General features: G+C 40.7%; 1 protein-coding gene across 3 annotated transcripts in view; it reads left to right on the top strand.

Moving 5' to 3' along the window:
• creb5b (cAMP responsive element binding protein 5b) overlaps positions 1 to 20,600 on the top strand; it is a 76,890-nt gene that overhangs the window by 47,725 nt on the left and 8,565 nt on the right. The window lies entirely within an intron of this gene.

The raw sequence follows: 20,600 nt of genomic DNA on the forward strand, positions 1-20,600 counted from the left end.
TGGTAACATGCTGGGGTAACACAATATTAGTGTATTAGGCTTATCTCTCCTCTGGCCGTCATCCAGACACATCTTAGCCTTTTTTTCCCTCCTCCTTTCTATGTAATTGAATTGTAAATGCTCTGTTAGTCCTCACATAAACATAGGCTCTCACTAAACAGCGACAGGCCCCTCTACCGTGCAACTTTCTGGTTAGTTGGACGTTCGGACACGCGGCATGGCAACCAAATGTGGATGCATTGAGATTCTGCTCCCTGATGTCTGAACGCAACTGATGGAATTCCTCGATTGTGGACAGAAAGTGAGAGACTAATTGTGTTATCGGGGTGCGATCTCCAGTGAGGGTTTCATAAGCATAGACGTCGTCTCTAATGTCTCTAATATCCGCGCCCGGGCCAAGTCGATAAATACGGCCTCGCTATCGGATAACTGGGCCATGATCAGGCCCATGTGTCCCCTGCGACGTACTCAATCCGGCTCTAATCGCATTACCCCAACCATGTTGACTTTCCGCCAATGGGAAATCTCCGCACTGTAACCCCACACCCCCGAGGCATGGACCCTGAACGCGCTCTTTCTGCTCAGGGTTTACATTGTGAGAGCAGAGGAGGGGATTGAGTGGGACTTTGATAGACATGGAGGAAATAGATAGACAGGCAGAGTGAGCAGGGGAGTTGAAAGGCGAGAGATGGTATTGATAATCCGAGACATCAAACAGCGAGTGAGTGAGAAGTTGGTTTGTGAGTGGCATGAAAGGACTTCTCCTCGGCCTACATTCCTCTCCCCCTCTGCATGTGTTCATGCATGTATAGCCATATGTGTGCGATTGTTTGATAATATGGGGTAACTGGAGGCCTCTTCTGCAGGGTTAACCCTCCCCTGCCGAAGAAAGCACGCTCAGAGACGGGGCTAATGAAGGCTAATTGATTTTGCGGTGGGCCAGAGCAGTAGGGAGGCCTGTTTCTGGTGTAAATAGTTAATGAGCCGGAGGACTGCTGAGACCCCTTTGGGACTCATATCTTGCTCTAACCTCTCTGTTTGTGCTCGCTGGGCCAAAGACTGTATCTGCATCAGCGCCCATCTTTGCTCTCCTTTATCTCTGAGTTTTTTTCCTTAAGTGCTGTCGTTTAAGTGCTGCAAAGCCCAGTGGTGTAGTTACTGACTTGTGTATTTCCCTTATTGCTTTCAGCTTGTTGTCTGGGAGGGTTTTGCTGAGATCGGAGTGTTTTATTAGTTTTTGGTTCAAGTGTTTTTCTTCTCGTGAAGGACTGGGTGCTTGTGGTGCCGGGTGTGGTTGTGTTCTTCTCTGTTGTGGTCTGGGGAATAGAACGGTGCGTGTTGTGCGCTGGAGGTTGTGGGATAGTTGACCCTCACAGCGTAGAGGAAACGGTGCAGAGGCAAGGCCAAGTTCCACAGCACGCTGGCCAAAGCATTACATCAACTCTCAGAGCCGGTACTCCATGGGGGCTCGCAAACAGTCGCACACACACGCAAATACACACAAATGTATTCATAAACACACTGACTGCTCCAACTCTGTGTCATCCTCTTCTGATATTCAAACTGAAGCAGACAGTAAGGAACCTAAAACAACTAACTGGATGAACTGTACATAGATACACAGCACATCTGTGTACACTCTGCACAGAGGGATAAAAAGAGCCCCGAGATCCAATTAAGACTTTAAAGAATGTTGAATTTGGTTTGAAAAGCCCTCAGACTTCCTCCATAAAGGCCTTTATTCTTACTTTTTCACTGCAGAAGGTCAGATAACTACCATTTCAGTTTGGGTTGATTCTGGCACCTCTATCCAAAAAGCCATACATTTTATCTCTGCTGATTTTTTGTGTTTTGTGTCTGAAAATCTCATCTTGAGTCTCATTTAACATAGGCTGCTTCAGCAGAGTATCATAATGGCCTCATCTTACACCTATCATGTGGCAGAATTTTCAGACATTAAAAATAATAAAAAAGAAAGAGAAACCTGTATCTGATGATCTTGTCTGTTTTTTAGCTCATAAAAAGGCATCATTTTTTCAGTCTGTTTTATAAACTGCTGTGAAGACCGGTACCTGAAACTTGCAAAACAAATGGACTGGCCAGATTCCATGTCTGTCAAAGCTCCAATTTGTAATGCTTGTTCTCAGCCAGACAATGGCTGAACCAATCAGCATCATTTAAGGAGAAAGAGCAATTAATGTGGTTTACTTGCTTTACTATTATCTATTATCTACTATTATTACTATATCTCTACACCAGCTTCAGCAACAGTTTATTTTACCAACTTGCTCCACTGATGGTGAACAACAGCTGCCTGTCAAGCTCAAATTATGTAATTCACTCTCCAGGATGCCTACTGTGTAATATGTTTTAACAAACACTGTCTATGGAGTGGTGTCCCAATAGATGTTTAATATAAATATCTTTTAGGTGTCTCCTTGGCAAAGAGAGGTTGAGTCAAGGGGAGAAGTACACTGTCTGGTTGTTGTTTGGGCTTCGGTCAAAATGTTCAGGGCTCGTTAAAGGCCTCCTTGAGTGTGTGGCACCCTAGGCCAGTTTTTCCCTAACTTTTTTCTGGTGACCCACCTTTTACAAGAAATAAGCTATCATGACTAAACAACTTTGTTTTCCATACGTTATTCCTTATCCAGTCTGACTTCTGTGCCATCCTTGGCTGGTTGGTTGAGCTGATGGCTGGTGCTGCCTTGGATAACATTAATTCCAAACTCAGTCTGATCTTGACTTTCTGTTTTACAAGCGTGAAAGAAGCCACTTCACCTCCGTCATAGGCTTTTTTTCTAATGAAACATAGGCTTTCTTCACATGCTAGACCCCTTTGGCCTTCAGTGGCTGTCTGGTCTGGAACAATGCATTTCTTTTTTATTATCCAAGCATCCATAACCGTCACTTAAGCTCTTTTGCCATCCATTGGCTGGCAAAGCCTTGTTCTGTGTTTTATTATGGTGGAGAGGGTGGCATAAATGTCACCTTAAGACTAAAACAGAGAAATTCTGAAAACTCATTTGGCAGCCAAAAAAATCTCAGGCGACCAAGCTGAGGGTCAAGACCCAGACTTTATGAATGAGTGCCCTTGGCAACCACCTACACCAGATGGTATATTGTGCATTTGCCGATATCTAAAGTGATATATGATATAATCTGACAGTGTGCATACGTGCATACGTTTTAGGCATGTAGGACACTGATTGATCACAGGGCCCAGTGTGCCACAACTTGAGCTGGGGGGGGGGCAGCTGCTACACTGGTGGTGTGTTTCATTTGGGTAACAACTTTATGGCATGCAACTTTTATGAAAGCACCTTCTCCACTCCAGCTGCTGATTTGATCTCCTTGTTTTGATATTCCCACGACTTAATATGAACTTTCATGTGACTGTTGTTTTTTTTTCTCTGTAGTAGAAGTGACCTCAAATTGAGCAGTACAAAACTGAAAACATAATGTCCAGTTCTGGACGCTCCAACTCTAATCAACAGCACTAGCTCCCTCTTGGATTGGAGGTTATGATCTTGCACCTGATCGCTATGTTTTAATAGACTCTGCCCCCAACAGGCTGCACTTTATTATTGGCTGAAAGCTGCACTTTCAAGGTTAACACCCAGAAACGTCTCTGTCAGAGCGATAACAAAGTACAGGCAGAGGGGAGGATCTCTAAAGATACAGACACTGCCAAGATTTTCTGGTTTTGTATGTGATGATTCAGAGATTGATTTGTTTATCATCTATAAAATGTTCTTTAAATAAAAATCCTTGTAAAAGTCAAATGCCTGTTTTTCAGATTCCGAAAAGAGTACTAGCTTGCCCTCAGAAAACCCCTCTCTCCCAATCTCATGGTTTTGATTCCATTGTTTGCATGATGAAAGATATTCACTATCACTTCTCATCTGTCAAGAGGGAAGCCCAACAAGCCCTTATCAAGTGGCTTGTAAATACTTCTCTGCAATTCAAATTTCAGGCATGATTCAGCTCATGTCACCCTTTTAAATCGATTTAATTCTGCATTGTTTTCATGTCCCTTTTAAATCAACGCCATGCCTCCACTCAGCCCACTCTCCTGCTAATTTCACACAGAGAGGCCCGTGTATGAAAATGTGCTATTTATTATCTTCCAATTATCTATTGTTTACATTGTTACTAAGGACAATAAATGTGTCACTAAGCATCAGGCTAGGTGCTGAGTCTTTTATGAGGTAAACAATACTATATGTTCCTTCGCTGCAGCCCTCTTGGCTGCGGAGCTGGCACTGGATGGGTGGATGACATAATTCCTGGCATGCTCTAAATGTACTCCTTTTTACTTGAGGAGGAAAAAAACTGCATGCCTCTTAAAGAAACATTTCATAGGACACAGGAGGACCAATAATCAAAGTGTTTCTGCAGCTTTTTTACATTTCATTTACACAACCCTCTACACGCTTATGTTTCCGTGTAGTAACAAGAATGTAAAAGGCATTGCAGTTATGAGGCATAAAGATCAAGTTTTGCCCTGAACAGCCGTAAAGACAGAAAAGACAAAGTTGCTTTCTCAGTTGGGAAATTCAAAGAAAAGAAAACTTGTGAAGCAGCCACACATGCCAATTTTTAAGTCTGCTTCACTATGATTGATGGAGCGATTACTTCACTATGAAGTCATTTGTAAGCAGTTTAAACCATTAGCGTACATGGCAACACTATTACGTGCTCCATTCATTTGCCTAGAGGAGCACCTCTGTCTAAACCTCTTGTTGTGAGGAGGAGCAGCACACACAATAGGAGTCTTACTGCAGGTTTTGTAAGCAACATCTGTATGAATGGTGGCATTGTCGGGGTATGATGTCATCGGAGGCGGACAGTGAGCTAAGAGCACAGCTGAATCTGCAGCCTGCTTCACTGCAGCTTTAGAATACATGCATATGGAGCATATATGCTGCTCATGATTGCTTGCTTTCAGTGCATTGGCACCCGATGGCAATCACTGTCTCTGGAGTCAAAACACATCTGTGTGCTAAAGCAAACCGTGGAGCTAAAGTTTGCACATTGTACCTGATACAGATCTGCTGTGTACATGTGTGTGGTTGGTTAAGTAAACACATCGATGTGGGATATACAGCTGTCACACGAGGAGACATGACAAGATAAGCTAAGATTCAGAGTTACTCTGAGAGCTTGGTCAGTGTCTTGGATGCAAGGAAAGTTTTTGATGATGACCACAAGTCTCCTCTCTCACCACTGAGATGAGTAATTTCAGCAGGAGTAAAGAGCTGGTTTATCAGTGTTGGGGAAAAAATAAGACCACAGAGAGGCCCCTCTCATGTTTTTTCCACTGTCATGCCAAATGTTTGATTTGTCTGAACCACAGAGACAGAATAGGTTATAGTATGTTAAAAATGAAATGGTCATGTGTTTTGAGATACTTGTTTTATTCTCTAAAGGTCTATAAATGTATCAGTAGTCTTATGGTGTAGAGGTTTTTTATGCAGGCAGTTATTTATTTGTTTGATTTCACAAAGAGTAGTTTTAGTGTCAGTAGCTATGCTTAATGTTTTTGGTAGGGCAGTGGTCCCCAAACCTTTTTTCCGTGAAGCCCCTGAAGGATAAAAAAGTGACATGTTGCTGTCGAAAGATTGACGTCAATTTTAAATGTTTCATTAATAAAACTTAAAGAAAATAGGCCCTGCACATGTTCTCTTATCTAAAAACTTTTAGTAACTATGTAGTAGTGTTTTTTCCAAAAAAGCAGAGCAGACAGTGGGTCTCAGACCCCAGGTATGGAGCAAGTAAAAAAGAGGGATAAACACAAATGCAAATCCTATAGTTTTCAGTTTACTCATGAAGCATTAAGTTTGGGGATGCAAGATATTGGCATTTTGTCGATACCCCATATGCCGATATTTACAAATTCATTCCTGCCAATACCGATACTGATGCTGATATTTAAGTGCACTTCAGACCTAAACTTCAGTCACTAAAGCAGACAATTTTAAGTTTGAGGATGAATAAATAAACAAATTTCCACCCTTAAAGCATTTTTTAAAGTTAAATAAATGATGATGAATGAAGAAGAAGAATTCAGCTGATGTTTGTCTGTTGGTCCAGTCTAAAACTTCACTCACTTTTTGGTTCATAAGGCCAATATTTACAGCTGTGCTAAAAAGCAGGAAGCGCTGCACTTTCTGAGAAAATCCACAAAAATTAAAGACTAGGAGAAAAATTTGTCCCTGAAAAATCAAAACAGTGTTAAAGGATATCTTCCTTATACCAAGACTGGTCTTGCAATGCATTTTTGTGTTTATATGTCTTGAAATTTCACTGCCGTGCTACAATAGTGATGAGGAAGATTCAGTGATGAATGACTCTCATGCACCCTTGTGTGATAAAAATGTAACATGTTATCAAAAACACATGACAAACAGTGATATGGTATGGTATGGTTTGGTATGGTATGGTATGGTATGCTGATATAAGCAGATATTTATAGCCATAATATCTGTTGTGAATAACGGCAGAAATGTTCATATCTTCCAATACTAATAATTCACATTTTAGCTGGTATCTGCTGATATGAATATCATGACAATAATATCACACATCCCTAGTTAAATTACTTTTGTTTTAATTTTCCACGGAGTTGTCTTGAAAAAGTCCACATATTGGCAACGGTTATTGCAGAGCTTATCCTTTTCAGGGGTTGCAGGGGTCTGGAGCCAATCCCAGCTGTCATTGGATGAGAAATACCCTGGACTGGTCACCTATCAATCACAGGCCTGACATATACAGATAGACAAATGTTCATTCTCTTGCTCATACCTGCTGTCAATTTAGAGCCACCAATCAGCCTGACAAGCATAACTTTGGTCTGTGGAAGGAAGCTGGCGTACCTAGATAGAAGCCCCAAATGAAAGCGACACAGAAAGGCCCTGTCTTACTGCAATCTGAACCTGGAACTCTCTTGCTGTGAGGCAACAGTAGTAACCACTGCACCACTGTGCATCCCTTATTGATACTGTGATTTACTGAATTATAGGCTTATGTGCTGCTACAGCAACATCTAAACCAGTTCTATCTATCGCCAAACAGAAGGGGAAAGAAAAAAGAAGCTACTTAGTCAAAACCACATTGTCAAGAAACACATAATTTGCAGGTATAAATATTTATATAAATATTTATATACAGCAAGCATCAGTGGCAACGTAATGACATTGATTCAGTCAGAAGCTGAATAAAAGAGGAGCTGGGGTGGAACTTGCGTCATATGCTCTGTATGTGACAGAGGTTCACATTAAATTTACATTTCACAGGTATCGGAAGTAAAACGAAGACGTACTCCTGTATAGTGATGGGTGTTTTAGATCAATAACTGAATCCTTTTATTCCCTTATAAACAAGTGATGGAGTTTATAAATTAGATTTTTTTTTTTACTTTAAAAAAACTCCTCTTCAATTTTCTTGTACATCTTTTTCACTCCTAGCGGTTTGTGCTGTGATAGTGATGGTGATGTGTACTCACATTTGTTGTTAAGCCTTTTCCTTCCACAAAACTCAATGGGAGTATATATTCAGCCACCATTTTTGATAACGTTCTAATATCAACACAAAAAGAAGTGGAAAGTAAGTTGTGTAATGACCTCAACAGCAACTATAAGAGTAACTGTACTCATTGCTACTCCTTAGGTAACTAATGGTTGAAATGAAGATATCCCACTTACTTAATTTAACTAGATTAGGTCATTTTAATGTTGACAGCAAGCCAGAAATTTTTGCAGCTAAAAGATCAAAGTGGGTCTTAAAGGTCGGTATATACTGGCATATTTCTGACAGACCCTGGGCATGTCTGTGTGACCGTGTGTGGGTGGGATTACAGACAAGGGTAACAGTTGTGGCGCATAGTATCGCATCTGTTTGTCTTTGGATGGCTGCATGTTGTTTTAGCTGTGCTGATGGGACGTGTATGTGAAGGCCATTTGGTCATGGTTCAGGGCCCGTCAATAGGACAGGGCTCCAGTCCAGCCAAGCTTGGGTAAACCAGCTGCCAATACCACACGGGCCAGACTGGACTGGTCCAGCCACCCTGAGCCCCCCTGGAGCCTCAGCAGTGACAGAGATACTCTCTGGACTTCAAAACAACCACTCAAACACTGGAGGTGTGGTCAGAAAAAGTCTGCTGGTTCAGAGATTTTTTTAGTCTGTTAAATTGGCTGATGTTGATCGGTTAAGTCACGGCAAAATCTTTTAAGCCAAATACGTTCAGCTTACTTTTATTGTCTACTCTGGAATTTTGACATGATTAGGCACGAGAGGAATCTCAACACTGTATGCTGTCTTAGCATTAGGGGTGGGACAATAAGCGGGTGCTTTGATTTGATGTAAAAAACTAAATACTGCCAGTTTTAAATTAGCAAATTCATTTGTGCAGCCCTATACCTTTTTAAGGCATTTTATATTCTTTAGTCAATCAGATACTGTGATCTGTCATTTTATGATTAAATAATGTCAAATCAGTTATTGTTGAATGCTGTGTCATGGTTTTAATGCTATCTTTGGCCAAGTATCAGGCTTTATATCATGTATTGTGTCATAATTTAGATCATACCCCTTATCATATTGTATCTATTAAGTATCATCTCACATATGTATCATATTGATCTCATCTGGCAGGTTGTTCCAGAGTTTGGGGGCAAAGCCCTATCACTTTTAGGCCCTGTTCACACGACAACATTTTCAGGTGAAAATGCAAAACTTTTGCAGTGTTTTGGCCGTCCATTTACAAGTGAGCGTTGTTTTGGTGCCTGAAAACAGAACAATTTGGAAACGGGCTCCAGAGTGGAAGTTTTTTAAAACGCCCTTGTCTCTGTCTCCGTGTAAACAGGGGAAACAGCAGTTTCTGAAAACGCACACATGCGCACTATGGTTGTAGTCAGCTGTCAAGTGCGAGTGTCGCAGCACTCTGAACCAAGCCGTGGCAGCTCGACCCAAGCTGTCTGATGTAGTTTACTGTGATTCAGCTTCAGTCACAGACAGCTGGATTTAGAAAAGGGGACACATTGTTCTTGTTTGGAGGGCTATCAGTGCCACCTAGCATGCCATGCTGTTAATTTTGGAAATGATTAGCCTACCTTTACCTTTTTACATCGATCATCATGATAATCACAGCAATCACCATCATAGCATGACAGAGAAATATTACAGCTCAAATTGACACAGAAAAATGCTTTGCAAGTTGGTCTTGTTATAACGTAGATATCTGCTGAGAATAGTTAATTTCCCACTGACAAATTCAGCTCCTACAACCTTTAATTTCTCATGGATTTTCTCAAAAAGTATGGCACTACTCATAAGCGCAACTGGAGCCTTTTCAGAATGATATTTCTATTTTCCTATATATCTGCTCTTTGGAAATGATTGAGACTTTATCTTTTTTCTTAAAGTTTTAATACGGAAACGTCAGCCTGAAGACTCTCCTGTCTCCTCCATCAGTTGCATATCAGTGCGCAGCTGATGGAGGAGACTAGATTGAATCTTCTGTGTTAAGGTTAAAAAAAAAATTAATCACTTCCAAGAATCAGATAAAATGTAGAAAGAGAAATAGTGTTCTGATTAAAGGCAAGTATTTTTTTGCTGTGCTAAAAAGCAGGAAGCGCTGTACTTTCTGAGAAAATCCACAAAAATTAAAGACCAGGAGAAAAATTTGTCCCTGAAAAATCAAAACAGTGTTAAAGGATATCTTCCTTATACCAAGACTGGTCTTGCAATGCATTTTTGTGTTTATATGTACCGTGAAATTTCGCTGCCGTGCTACAATAGTGATGAGGAGGATTCAGTGAGGAATGACTCTCATGCACCCATGTGTGATAAAAATGTAACATGTTATCAAAAACTCATGACAAAAAGTGGTACGGTATGGTTTGGTGTGGTACTGTATAGTTTGGTATGGTATGGTATGGTATAGTATGGTATGGTATAGTTTGGTATGGTTTTGGTTTGGTATGGTATGGTAAGGTTTGGTATGGTATGGTATGGTATAATATGGCATGGTATAGTATAGTATGGTATAGTTTGGTATGGTATGGTAAGGTTTGGTATGGAATGGTTTGGTATGGTATGGTATGGTATGGTATGGTATGGTATGGTATCGTATGGTATGGTGTGGTATGGTAAGGTTTGGTATGGTATCGTATGGTATGGTATGGTATGGTATGGTATGGTATGGTATAGCATGGTAAGGTTTGGTATGGTATGGTAAGGTTTGGTTTGGTTTGGTATGGTATGGTATGGTATGGTATGGTAAGGTTTGGTATGGTATGGTAAGGTTTGGTATGGTATGGTATGATATAGTTTGGTATGGTAAGGTTTGGTATGGCAAGGTTTGGTTTGGTATGGTAAGGTTTGGTATGGTATGGTATGGTTTGGTTTGGTATGGTATGGTATGGTATGGTATGGTATGGTATGGTATGGTCTGGTATGGTAAGGTAAGGTTTGGTATGTATGGTTTGGTATGGTATGGTATGGTATAGTTTGGTATGTTATGGTAAGGTTTGATTTGGTAAGGTTTTGGTTTGGTATAGTTTGGTATGGTTTGGTTTGGTATGGTTAAGTATGGTATGGTATGGTATGGTATTGGTATGGTATGGTATAGTTTGGTATGGTATGGTATGGTATGGTATAGTTTGGTATGGTATGGTATGGTATGGTAAGGTTTGGTATGGTATCGTATGGTATGGTTTGGTATGGTATGGTATGGTACAGTTTGGTTTGGTATGGTATGGTATGGTAAGGTATGGTAAGGTTTGGTATGGTTTGGTATGGTATGGCATGGTTAAGTATGGTATGGTATGGTATGGTATGGTAAGGTAAGGTATGGTCAGGTTTGGTTTGGTATGGTATGGTATGGTATGGTATGGTATGGTACGGTACGGTACGGTATGGTATAGATTGGTATGGTATGGTTTGGTATGGTTAAGTATGGTATGGTATGGTATGGTATGGTAAGGTTTGGTATGGTATGGTATGGTATGGTATGGTAAGGTTTGGTATGGTATTAAGTATTGTATGGTATGGTATGGCATGGTTAAGTATGGTATGGTATGGTATGGTAAGGTAAGGTATGGTAAGGTTTGGTTTGGTATGGTTTGGTATGGTATGGTATGGTATGGTATGGTATAGTACGGTATGGTATGGTATAGATTGGTATGGTATGGTTTGGTATGGTTAAGTATGGTATGGTATGGTATTGGTATGGTATGGTATAGTTTGGTATGGTATGGTATGGTATAGTTTGGTATGGTATGGTAAGGTTTGGTATGGTATCGTATGTTATAGTTTGGTATGGTATGGTATGGTATGGTACAGTTTGGTATGGTATGGTATGGTATGGTAAGGTATGGTAAGGTTTGGTATGGTATTAAGTATGGTATGGTTTGGTTTGGCATGGTTAAGTATGGTATGGTATGGTATGGTATGGTATGGTAAGGTAAGGTATGGTAAGGTTTGGTTTGGTATGGTATGGTATGGTATGGTATGGTTTGGTATGGTATAGATTGGTATGGTATGGTTTGGTATGGTTAAGTATGGCATGGTATGGTATGGTATGGTATGGTATGGTATGGTATGGTATGGTATGGTAAGGTTTGGTTTGGTATGGTATTTCATGGTAAGGTTTGGTTTGGTGTGGTATGTCATGGTAAGGTTTGGTTTGGTATGGTATGGTATGGAATGGCATGGCATGGCATGGCATGGAATGGCATGGTATGGCATGGCATCAAAAATGATATACAGTAAATATGACTCAAACCAAAAGATATTCCAATCTAAAGACTGAATTTAAAATAGCTGCCAAAATGGACAATGACATGAGATAAAATGCCTGATGCTTTTGATCCCACAATAGTAGGATATTTATCAGGGTTAGTTGTTGTGTTCCTGTTCTGCTTGTCTTTCTACTCTCGAGACTTTCTGTGTATTTAAGATAGTGTCGGTAGTGTATGTAGTGATAACTATGTAGGCTGCTCCAGAGCTGGACTTTACAATAGAAGGAACAGTGGGGATATACAGTACAGACTGGAGTCAGAGGCCCATCCATTAACTTGACAGGGTGGAGAAGCTGCCAAGGGTATGAGCGCATGCTTTTGGAGCATGCTCCTCAGTGAGTGTGTCTCACTGCACCCACACCTCCACTGTTGCTCCAAAGCACCACCAAAGTGTTGGGTCCTGACAGCACAGATGCTCTATGTGCATCTCTGTCTGCGTCTGGAACCACAGGGAGGCTCTGTTCGACCCGGCTCTGATCGGCTTGGCCCAGAACTCGAAAGAGAAAAGAGAGGGGGCGACATTACAGCCCAGAGCTCCCATCAGACTGTCTGCCTCGGCGTTCCCAGAGGAAATCAGTTTAACAGTCCCCGGCTCTTGGCAAGCAGAGGGTAGAGGGGGTGGAGGAACAGGGGAGAGGTGTGTGAGAGAGAGGAGCGAGAAGGGGGGGATGTTACTGCCTCTCTGGGCGAGAGGGAAATCTAATAAAATTGGACTAATGGGGGTGTGGAGTTTTAGGGCACAGAGTGGGTTTAGCAGACAGGCGCTGGTGGGTAGAGGTGGTGGTGGTGGAGATGGGGAGGATGGAATTAGATCCTCTGAGTGCTTGGCAACACAGCAGAGCCAAACTCGTGCTTTCAACTGAAGATGGTGAACCCATGTTGGGTTTAGAGAGTGAGTGAGGGGCTCCAGACCCACAGAAACACAGCCAGGACAATTACAAACATAGAATGTTATGTATATAATTTTCTTTGCAAAGAGAGTATGTAAAATATAAAACTTAACATTAGCCAAGGCACAGGTCTAGCTCCCTATTTACAGAGATAATAGAACATATACTTTAGATTATATTTGTTTATTTGTATTGCTGGGGAGGGTTTTGGTCAAACAGTCTTTTTTTGTTTGTTGGTTTCTTCAGACTGTAGAAAATATTGGACAAAGCCTGAATGACATCAGCTATTCTGTTACTGAAGGGAGCTTTTGCAGGGCTTCAGTGGTCACCATATTGAAAACACTGCTAACTTTAAACCTGCCTAGAAACAGACGAGGAGGTGGGGCTTATTTCTCAAGGTCTTAAGCCTCCTAACAAACAACTACAATGTGCTGGCTTGCAGTCATATCAGCCATGCCCTTTATTAAGCATAACTCATATCCTTCTTAAAACTAAAGCAGATAACTTATAAAAAAATACACACCCCTATAACAGTACATGCCCAAAAATATGATCTATTCAGACCAAAAATGTGTTGTGATCAAGCCAAGGTAAACATGTTTATTTGTTGAGCATGTATAGCTGTTCTAGTCATCTAACTAGTCAAAGTGCGTTGCACCACAGGTCATACTTACCCATTCACTTCACTACATTAAACACTGCCACTATGTAGAGTGATTATCAGTATGAACTAATCTCAATTATACACATGCATACACATTCACTCCCCACTGGAGAAATTTGAGTATCACGCTCAAGGATGATGTAAATGCAGGAGCTGGGGATCAAACCCCCAACTTTGGGGTTGAGAGAAAACATTGGTATGGGGAATGTATAAGCCCTCCTGTGCATCTGCAACAAGTCTCAAGTGGACACTTGAGGAGCAGCTTTTTTTTCACTCAGGCATTTACTGCTATTCTACATTGGAGGTTGTGGCTGGTCTTCGCTGCAGCATCTACAGGTTTGACATTAAACCTTGGCCAATGTTACCTGTGACTAAAATGTTTGTTTACTACATTTTTTCAATGAGAAAGACAACTAAAAGATTTTTTCTTTTTCAGGGTTTTTTTTTTTTTTTTTACATTTAATGTAATTTTACAGTATGGCTAATAGAATTATCAAACAAAATAACTGTATTGACTTGAAGTGAAGACTAAACTGTAAGGACTTTTATCAACTACAGCTTGACTAAAATGTTTTAGGTTTTATCAACTAAAACTTCTGAGAGTGAAACAGATGAAAATGTGACTTTTAAAAAGGCATTTAAATCTAAAGGCTAGGAGTTAATTCAAAATAGCTGTCAAAAGTAACACTGGCACAGTTCTGTATGCCTTCTCTATTTTATCCTTTGAATATTTTTACTTTATATATGTAGAAAGACAGATAAGACTAGGCTAAGACTACTAGATAGTCTTAAGCATTGTGACTGATGACGACTGAGAAAACGATTGGCTGTGTACAGTCTGAGTGAGCTTAACCTTGCCATTGAGAGAGGGCGCCACAGACAAAGCTGGATCCCTAAAGAGGAAAGACTGTGCACCCACTGCAGCCAACAGTCAATTAAACAGAGCTGCACTTTTTAACCATCTGTCCTCCACCCCTTGTTTCCACATATGGTTACGGAGGTAAGTCGACCGGAAGCCCATTTAAACCTATGAGAATCTCCGTGGTGTCCAACCTGCCTGTAAAACTCCTCCCCTCCATAATATTTTCATCTGGAATGTGCCCAGTGTATGCTGTAAAAACACTGAAATTTTGCGGTAGATTTTGGAGAGACTGTTATTACCTTGGTAGATAGATTCAGATTAATAGAGTCAGATTAACCACTTATATTTATCTGGATTTATCAGTGGATATGAAGTGCTGTAAGATCATTTTGGTAGATAAAAAACAGGTTATTTAACATACAAAAAAAACCATTTGAATGGCTAAAAGAGTTAGCTTAGCTTAGCTCGTTCGGTTGTTCAATTGTCCATATATGAAATATTTGCTGCTTTCCTCGTCAGCCAACTTCTGCAATTATTTCTTGATATGCAATATTAGTCCTGTTTTATCGCTCTAATTCCAGAAACACATATTCCAAGCTGCTTCATGGTGAAAAAAACTGACAATATTATCCTTAGTTTAGGTTACGTTGGTGGAGTTAACAAAGGACTGACAGCCTTAGACTGAAGCTAAATGTGTCTCTGTCCTTTCTTTTATGTGAAGCAGAGGATCTCCTTTTAAAACGTGATCTTTTTGCACTTAAACTTTGACTCCACACTCTGGTTAAATCTTTCTAACCTGCTGTAAGGCGCCAGAGGGCCACAGGTCCTCTGATAGTACTCGGTCCACTTTTAAGGGGAATAAAAGTGCTCACCCTGACCTCAGTGGGTTTGATTTACCAATCCTGGGGCGGGTGTGGTCTCTCTCTTTTGTACCTGCTCCCTGCTCCTGCTTCCTCCTCCCAGGGGTTAATAGATATGAAGTCATCTGGTGAGGAGAAACCTGAGTGTGTTGTCAGGATGTGCCCAGAGCACTCACAGGAGCATCACTCAGACCCCCGCTTGTGTCGGAGAGGAAGCAGCCATTAATAAATATCATTAATGGGTGATCACCTGGCATCCCTAAAACCACATAAATGAGAGACGCTTTAAAAGAGAGGAGAGGGAGGGGAGAGGTCGGGGGCAAAGGTCTGAGAGGAGATAGCTCTCCTCTGGGCGAAAGGAGGCTGCATCAGAGAGGTGTTTTAACAATGGAAAATCAATAGGCTTACTACTTTAAAGTACACTCACAGAATACATGAAAAGGAGTGTCAGAAAGATGTGATCACATATAGTTTAAAGATTTATCCTGAAAGATGATGTATTTATATTGACATGTACATATCATCCTCTTAATATGCCTGTCTGTTTTTTTTTCTCTTCTTTCTAACAACAGCCAGGCAGACAGACAGTGTGCCATCTCTTCAACAACCACAGGCTAACACCTGCACCGATTTAATGACTGTTTTCTGCAGCGGCCATGTTGCTGCAGGAGAAATCTATATGTATGTGTGTGTGTGTTATTAGAGGAAAGTGCACATGGTGGTTAAGTTCTTGTGCTTAGCACAGTCTGGGGAAATACAACCATGTGTTAAAGAGTCATTAGGGAGCTGATGAAGGTGTTTGAGAATCACAGCCTGCTCATCATCGCTCTACTAACGTCCCATAGTTGCGTCACTGTGGTTCTGGATACAAAGACTTAAGATTTGGCTGAGAAGGGTTTAACTGAGATGGAGAGTCAGCTCCAGATGGAGCGGTAGCTGAGGCCTGGGCAGAAGTAGCTTCAAGGATAAGTTTGTATTACAGTGAGGAGTTTCTTTTTGGTGAGTGTGCTGCTTGATTTTGTGTTTGTTTCAAAATGCTGGCTTGGCTGTTGTATTTTCCATCTATATTTTTCATTTTTATGGCTATATTTGACATGATTTCTTTAATCTTTATTTGGGATAGGTTTTGCGTCAGATAAGCTTTCTCAATACAACAGTATAGATTTTTTTCGGTTCATTTTTTAGTCAAGACATTAATGATAACTGGCAACAGAACTTCTGATCGTGCAGCCCTGAACGCGAGTCAGACTCCTGTGCTGCTTTCTGCTGTTAATGTATGTGGGTTGTTGTTGCCTACTGTACGGTTTATTACTGTGACAGCTGTATGTGTGCAGCACCTGGAGTCAAAGACAAATTGCACCAAGGAGAGGGTAAAATGTATTGTGTCGTATCGTGTCATATCGTATCATATTGTACCTCAGTGGTTCCCAAACTGGGCGTTGGGACCAGGGCCGTTTCTTGCTATATGCAGACTATGCAAATGCATAGGGCCCCACAAGTCACTAGAGGTCCCAAAGCTGAATGTGCATTCTCATCTGAAGAGAATTAAAATGACCTATCTTTGTCCCTTATATGCTTAAAAATAAATGTCATAATGGAATAAGCCACAATGATAAGGGCTGAAGGTGTTATTGTGCAGGTGTCTGCTATGCCATTGTCCAGTGAAAGTTATTTCTCAGATATTTGTCACCTAACACTACTTTGACATCACTTAAGATTAATTTATTACGTTTAGTGTGTATTTTATAGGCCTTAAATAAATAACACTAGTTATTTAATAAGAGAATAATAAACTGATAATTTGATATGAGAGGTTATCATGACTGTAGCCTGTTTAGCTCATGAAGTGTTATAGATTGTGTCAGGAATCTCTCCATCGTAGTGTAGCAAACTAAGGGTCCCCAGACAGCATCTTGCATAGGGCCCTGACAAAGCTAGAAATGGCCCTGGTCAAGACCCCCAGAGGGATCATGAGACACTGTAAGGGGGTTGCGGGATGCTTTCCAAAAAAAAAAAAAAAAACACAAAGAAAAACTAATAGGGTTTAAAGAGGAAGTTTTGTATCCATTATTGTAAAAAATATGAGTTCTGTTTAAAATAAGATAAGATAAGCTATTCCTTTATTAGTCCTGCAAGGGGACATTCCAAAAATGAAAACATAGATATTAAGTGAGATTTGTGCTTAAATGTTAGAATTGTACAAAAATCCACCAAAAAATGAAAATTTGTACATGACATCTTCTACAATGTTGATCGTATTGTTCAACCACCTCCAGGGAAGGCGGGGGTCCTCGGTCTCTGACACTGTCATTTTGGAAGTCACAGGCTGAAAAGTTTGGGAAACCCCTGTTGTTTCATATCGTATCGTATAATATCATAGCTTATCGTGTTTCATCATGTTGTATCGCATTGAGTCATTGTATCGTATCAAGATCTATTATATCACAGTGGTTCTCAAATGGAGTGAAAAGGCAAACTGGTGTATGTTGAGGCAAGTGTAGGTGTGCTGTGGGAATTTGTACAATCATATGTTGTCACTGAAACTAAACAACAGATGAAGAAACTGTGACATGTATTAAAGAAGCTTTTTTGGATGGAAATTGATATGATGTGCCTTGAATTCTGGCTCAATCTCAGCTGTGCCTTATGCAAAAAAGGTTAAAATCACTGTCATATTGTATCATGAGGTATCATGTTGTAGCATAGTGTAGCCTATTGCATCATATTGTAATCTATCGTATGGTATCATGTGATAGATTACAATATAATGTATTATTCCAATCATGTCATAATGCATTGCATTGTGTAGTGTCATATTGTATCATATCTTGACGTTTTGGATCAAATTGTCACATGTTGTACCATGTTGCGACGTATCGCATATTAACTGAAATCAAAACAAAAACTATTTTAATATGTTCAGCAAAAATGTGTACAACAACACTCCTTTTTTTCACCCAGCAGAGATCACAGCCTGCTTTAGACTTCTGAAAAAGTGAATCTTTTAAAAGAAAAATATTGTTTTTAAGTCACTATACAACCTCAAAATTGAGAATTGAAACTCAAATTCAAAACATAAAGGGGAAATGTAAATTTTTGCATTTGAATTTTCAGAAAATTGACTTAAATTTTGTGTCTTTATAAAACTAGGAAAACTGTAATCATTTGGATAAAATCGTATTGTGAGGAGAGTGGATGGCCTAGCAGTTAGGTCCTGCCCCCTGTACATGGGTGGCCTAGGTTCAAGTCTGGCCTGCAGTCACTTTCCTGCTTGTCTCTCATCCCTGGTCCTGACTCCTTCCACTGTCCTCCTCTCTGAATAAATACACAAAAAGCCCAAGAATAAATGTAAAAATGTATTGTGAAGCCAGTTTTCTGATATGTATTTCACCTGGAGTTGATTCTATATCCTTATTTTCACATTTTTTAAATCAAATTCTCTCATTCTGCATGGTCTCGTATGGCTTTCTTTTGTTTTCCTGTCTCCTGTTTATAATCCTCCCGACCACAGTGTTTGAAGAGGCCCCTCAGCTCTTTGACCTGCCTCTGTACTCTGACACTCCTGGGCCTCTTCGGATGCAGGCTAATTCAATTAATAAACAGATAGCGCTGCACCGCCAGCTGGAAAGCTCTCAGAGACACTGATAAATGAGCGTTAGCTGTCTTGGGCTGATGGTGTGTGTGGGTTGGAGACACTAGAAGCCATCTAATCTCCCCCCACCCCTTCTCTCTCTCTCACTCTCTCTCTGTCTCTCTCTGTCCCCCTTCACCTCCCTTTTACCCTCTCTGTCCTTCTCCCCTGGCGCCTGCTTGGCAGCGGCTCAGGCAGCCTCAGATGAGCATCTTAACCCACACACAGACATCTTTACTACAGCTTTTAAAAAACCCAGCACAGAAGTGCTGCCAGAAGATTCCTCTGGCTCCTGTCCATTCAGGTGATTGCCGGCTGTGTGACTAAGTGTCAGGAGATTGTCAAACCCTGATTGGTTTCCTCTTTTACAAGAGAGGTGGGCCTCACCTCTGTGGTGCTGAGTGACAGGCTGAAGGCTGAAGGGAAGGTGTTTAGTCAGGGCTGTCAGCCGCTGAATTCATCCTGTGATACATGGAAGACGTCCTTGTCAACATCGGAGACTATGATTGATATCTGTAAGCTTGTTTAAATACATTTTCTGTTTCAGGAGCATGTCAACTAGCTGTTTGTTATTTCTGTTATATTTATATCATGTCCAGGTAGTTATACAAGTTTGAATTGTAAAGCAAATAGGGACTGTAACTTTTATTGTTGACAGAGGGAATATATTACAGTCAGTGTTATGCGCTCCCCTCAGTGCGTCTGAGATGCTGTGGACAGCTGCAGGCCTGTGAGAGTGTAGACTTTATGGTATTTTAACCCTTTTCTTTCTGGTTAAAGAGACTAAACCTGTGGCCCCTAATATTAGATTTGCTATGGATTTGGTGAAGACAAATTCAGGGGTCAGACAAAGATAAACATTGACAGAAAAACAGTAAAAATATTCATAGTTATTGAAAACTGAAAAAAATGTAAATTGTGTAGCTCTGTTTCTCTATGTCAGGCATCCTTCAGATTGACAAGCAGAAACTATACTCAGTCGAAACAGGCTTGGCAAGGTCATAATTTCCCCATGCTGGTTTCATGTGCACTCCTCTCTATCACACGCACTGTGTTTGGAAACCCAAGTACAGAGTACACGGAAATCTTCAGACAAATACATAGAAGCAATTTGTAAATATAATACAAACCAGAAGGGTTTTTGTCAGAAATGGTTTATTCCTCCATGCTGGTAAAATTTTTCCACTCATGAAGAGTGTGAGAGAGGAGCGCAGGGGCCGGTGTTGTGCTCTGGTTGTGTTGTAGCACAGCGATCCAGACCAGCTGGATGCCATTCCCGATGGGAATCATGAATGTGAAGGTTGTTAAAAGATATGGAGCCCTGGATGCAGCGTGGACTCACTGACAGCAGCTGGGAGAAGGGGGAAGGGAGCAGAGAGAGGAGAGAGAGCACTGGGAAGGAGAAAAGAAAACTTTGAGGAATTCATAACAGGACTGTTGAAATGATCGCCTTTGTTTGAGTTTTGTTGCTTAAAAGTTGCAGGTAGATGAGCTGGTGCGTTTTAACACTTGTCTTTAGTATTTATTGATGTTAATAAAAGCATACTTTGCATTGACAGTTGTTAATGGATGTGTTAAAATCAAAGTTCAGCAGACTCAGCACTCTCCATGCAGCTTATTCATAAAGCGGTTAAATGTTAATGATTCATGAAAAGGCTCAGACATGATTTTCTTTATTTTGTCTGGGTTTGTGTACAGCAGGTGAAGCCCTGAGGACGTGTTTTGGCACTTATATATTTGGATTAGAATTTTTTCAGGTCTTGTGGTTGTCTTTAAGCGAAGCCAAGAAAAACACTCCCTTAAAGAGAGGAGCATTCAGTAAACACAAGGAAAAACAAGCACACCTTGAGAGAGGCTCTCTCTGGTCTCCCTCTGAGGCCGCTCACAGACTG

Source organism: Cheilinus undulatus, linkage group 8 (assembly GCF_018320785.1).
Source record: "Cheilinus undulatus linkage group 8, ASM1832078v1, whole genome shotgun sequence".
Lineage (NCBI taxonomy): Eukaryota > Metazoa > Chordata > Actinopteri > Labriformes > Labridae > Cheilinus > Cheilinus undulatus.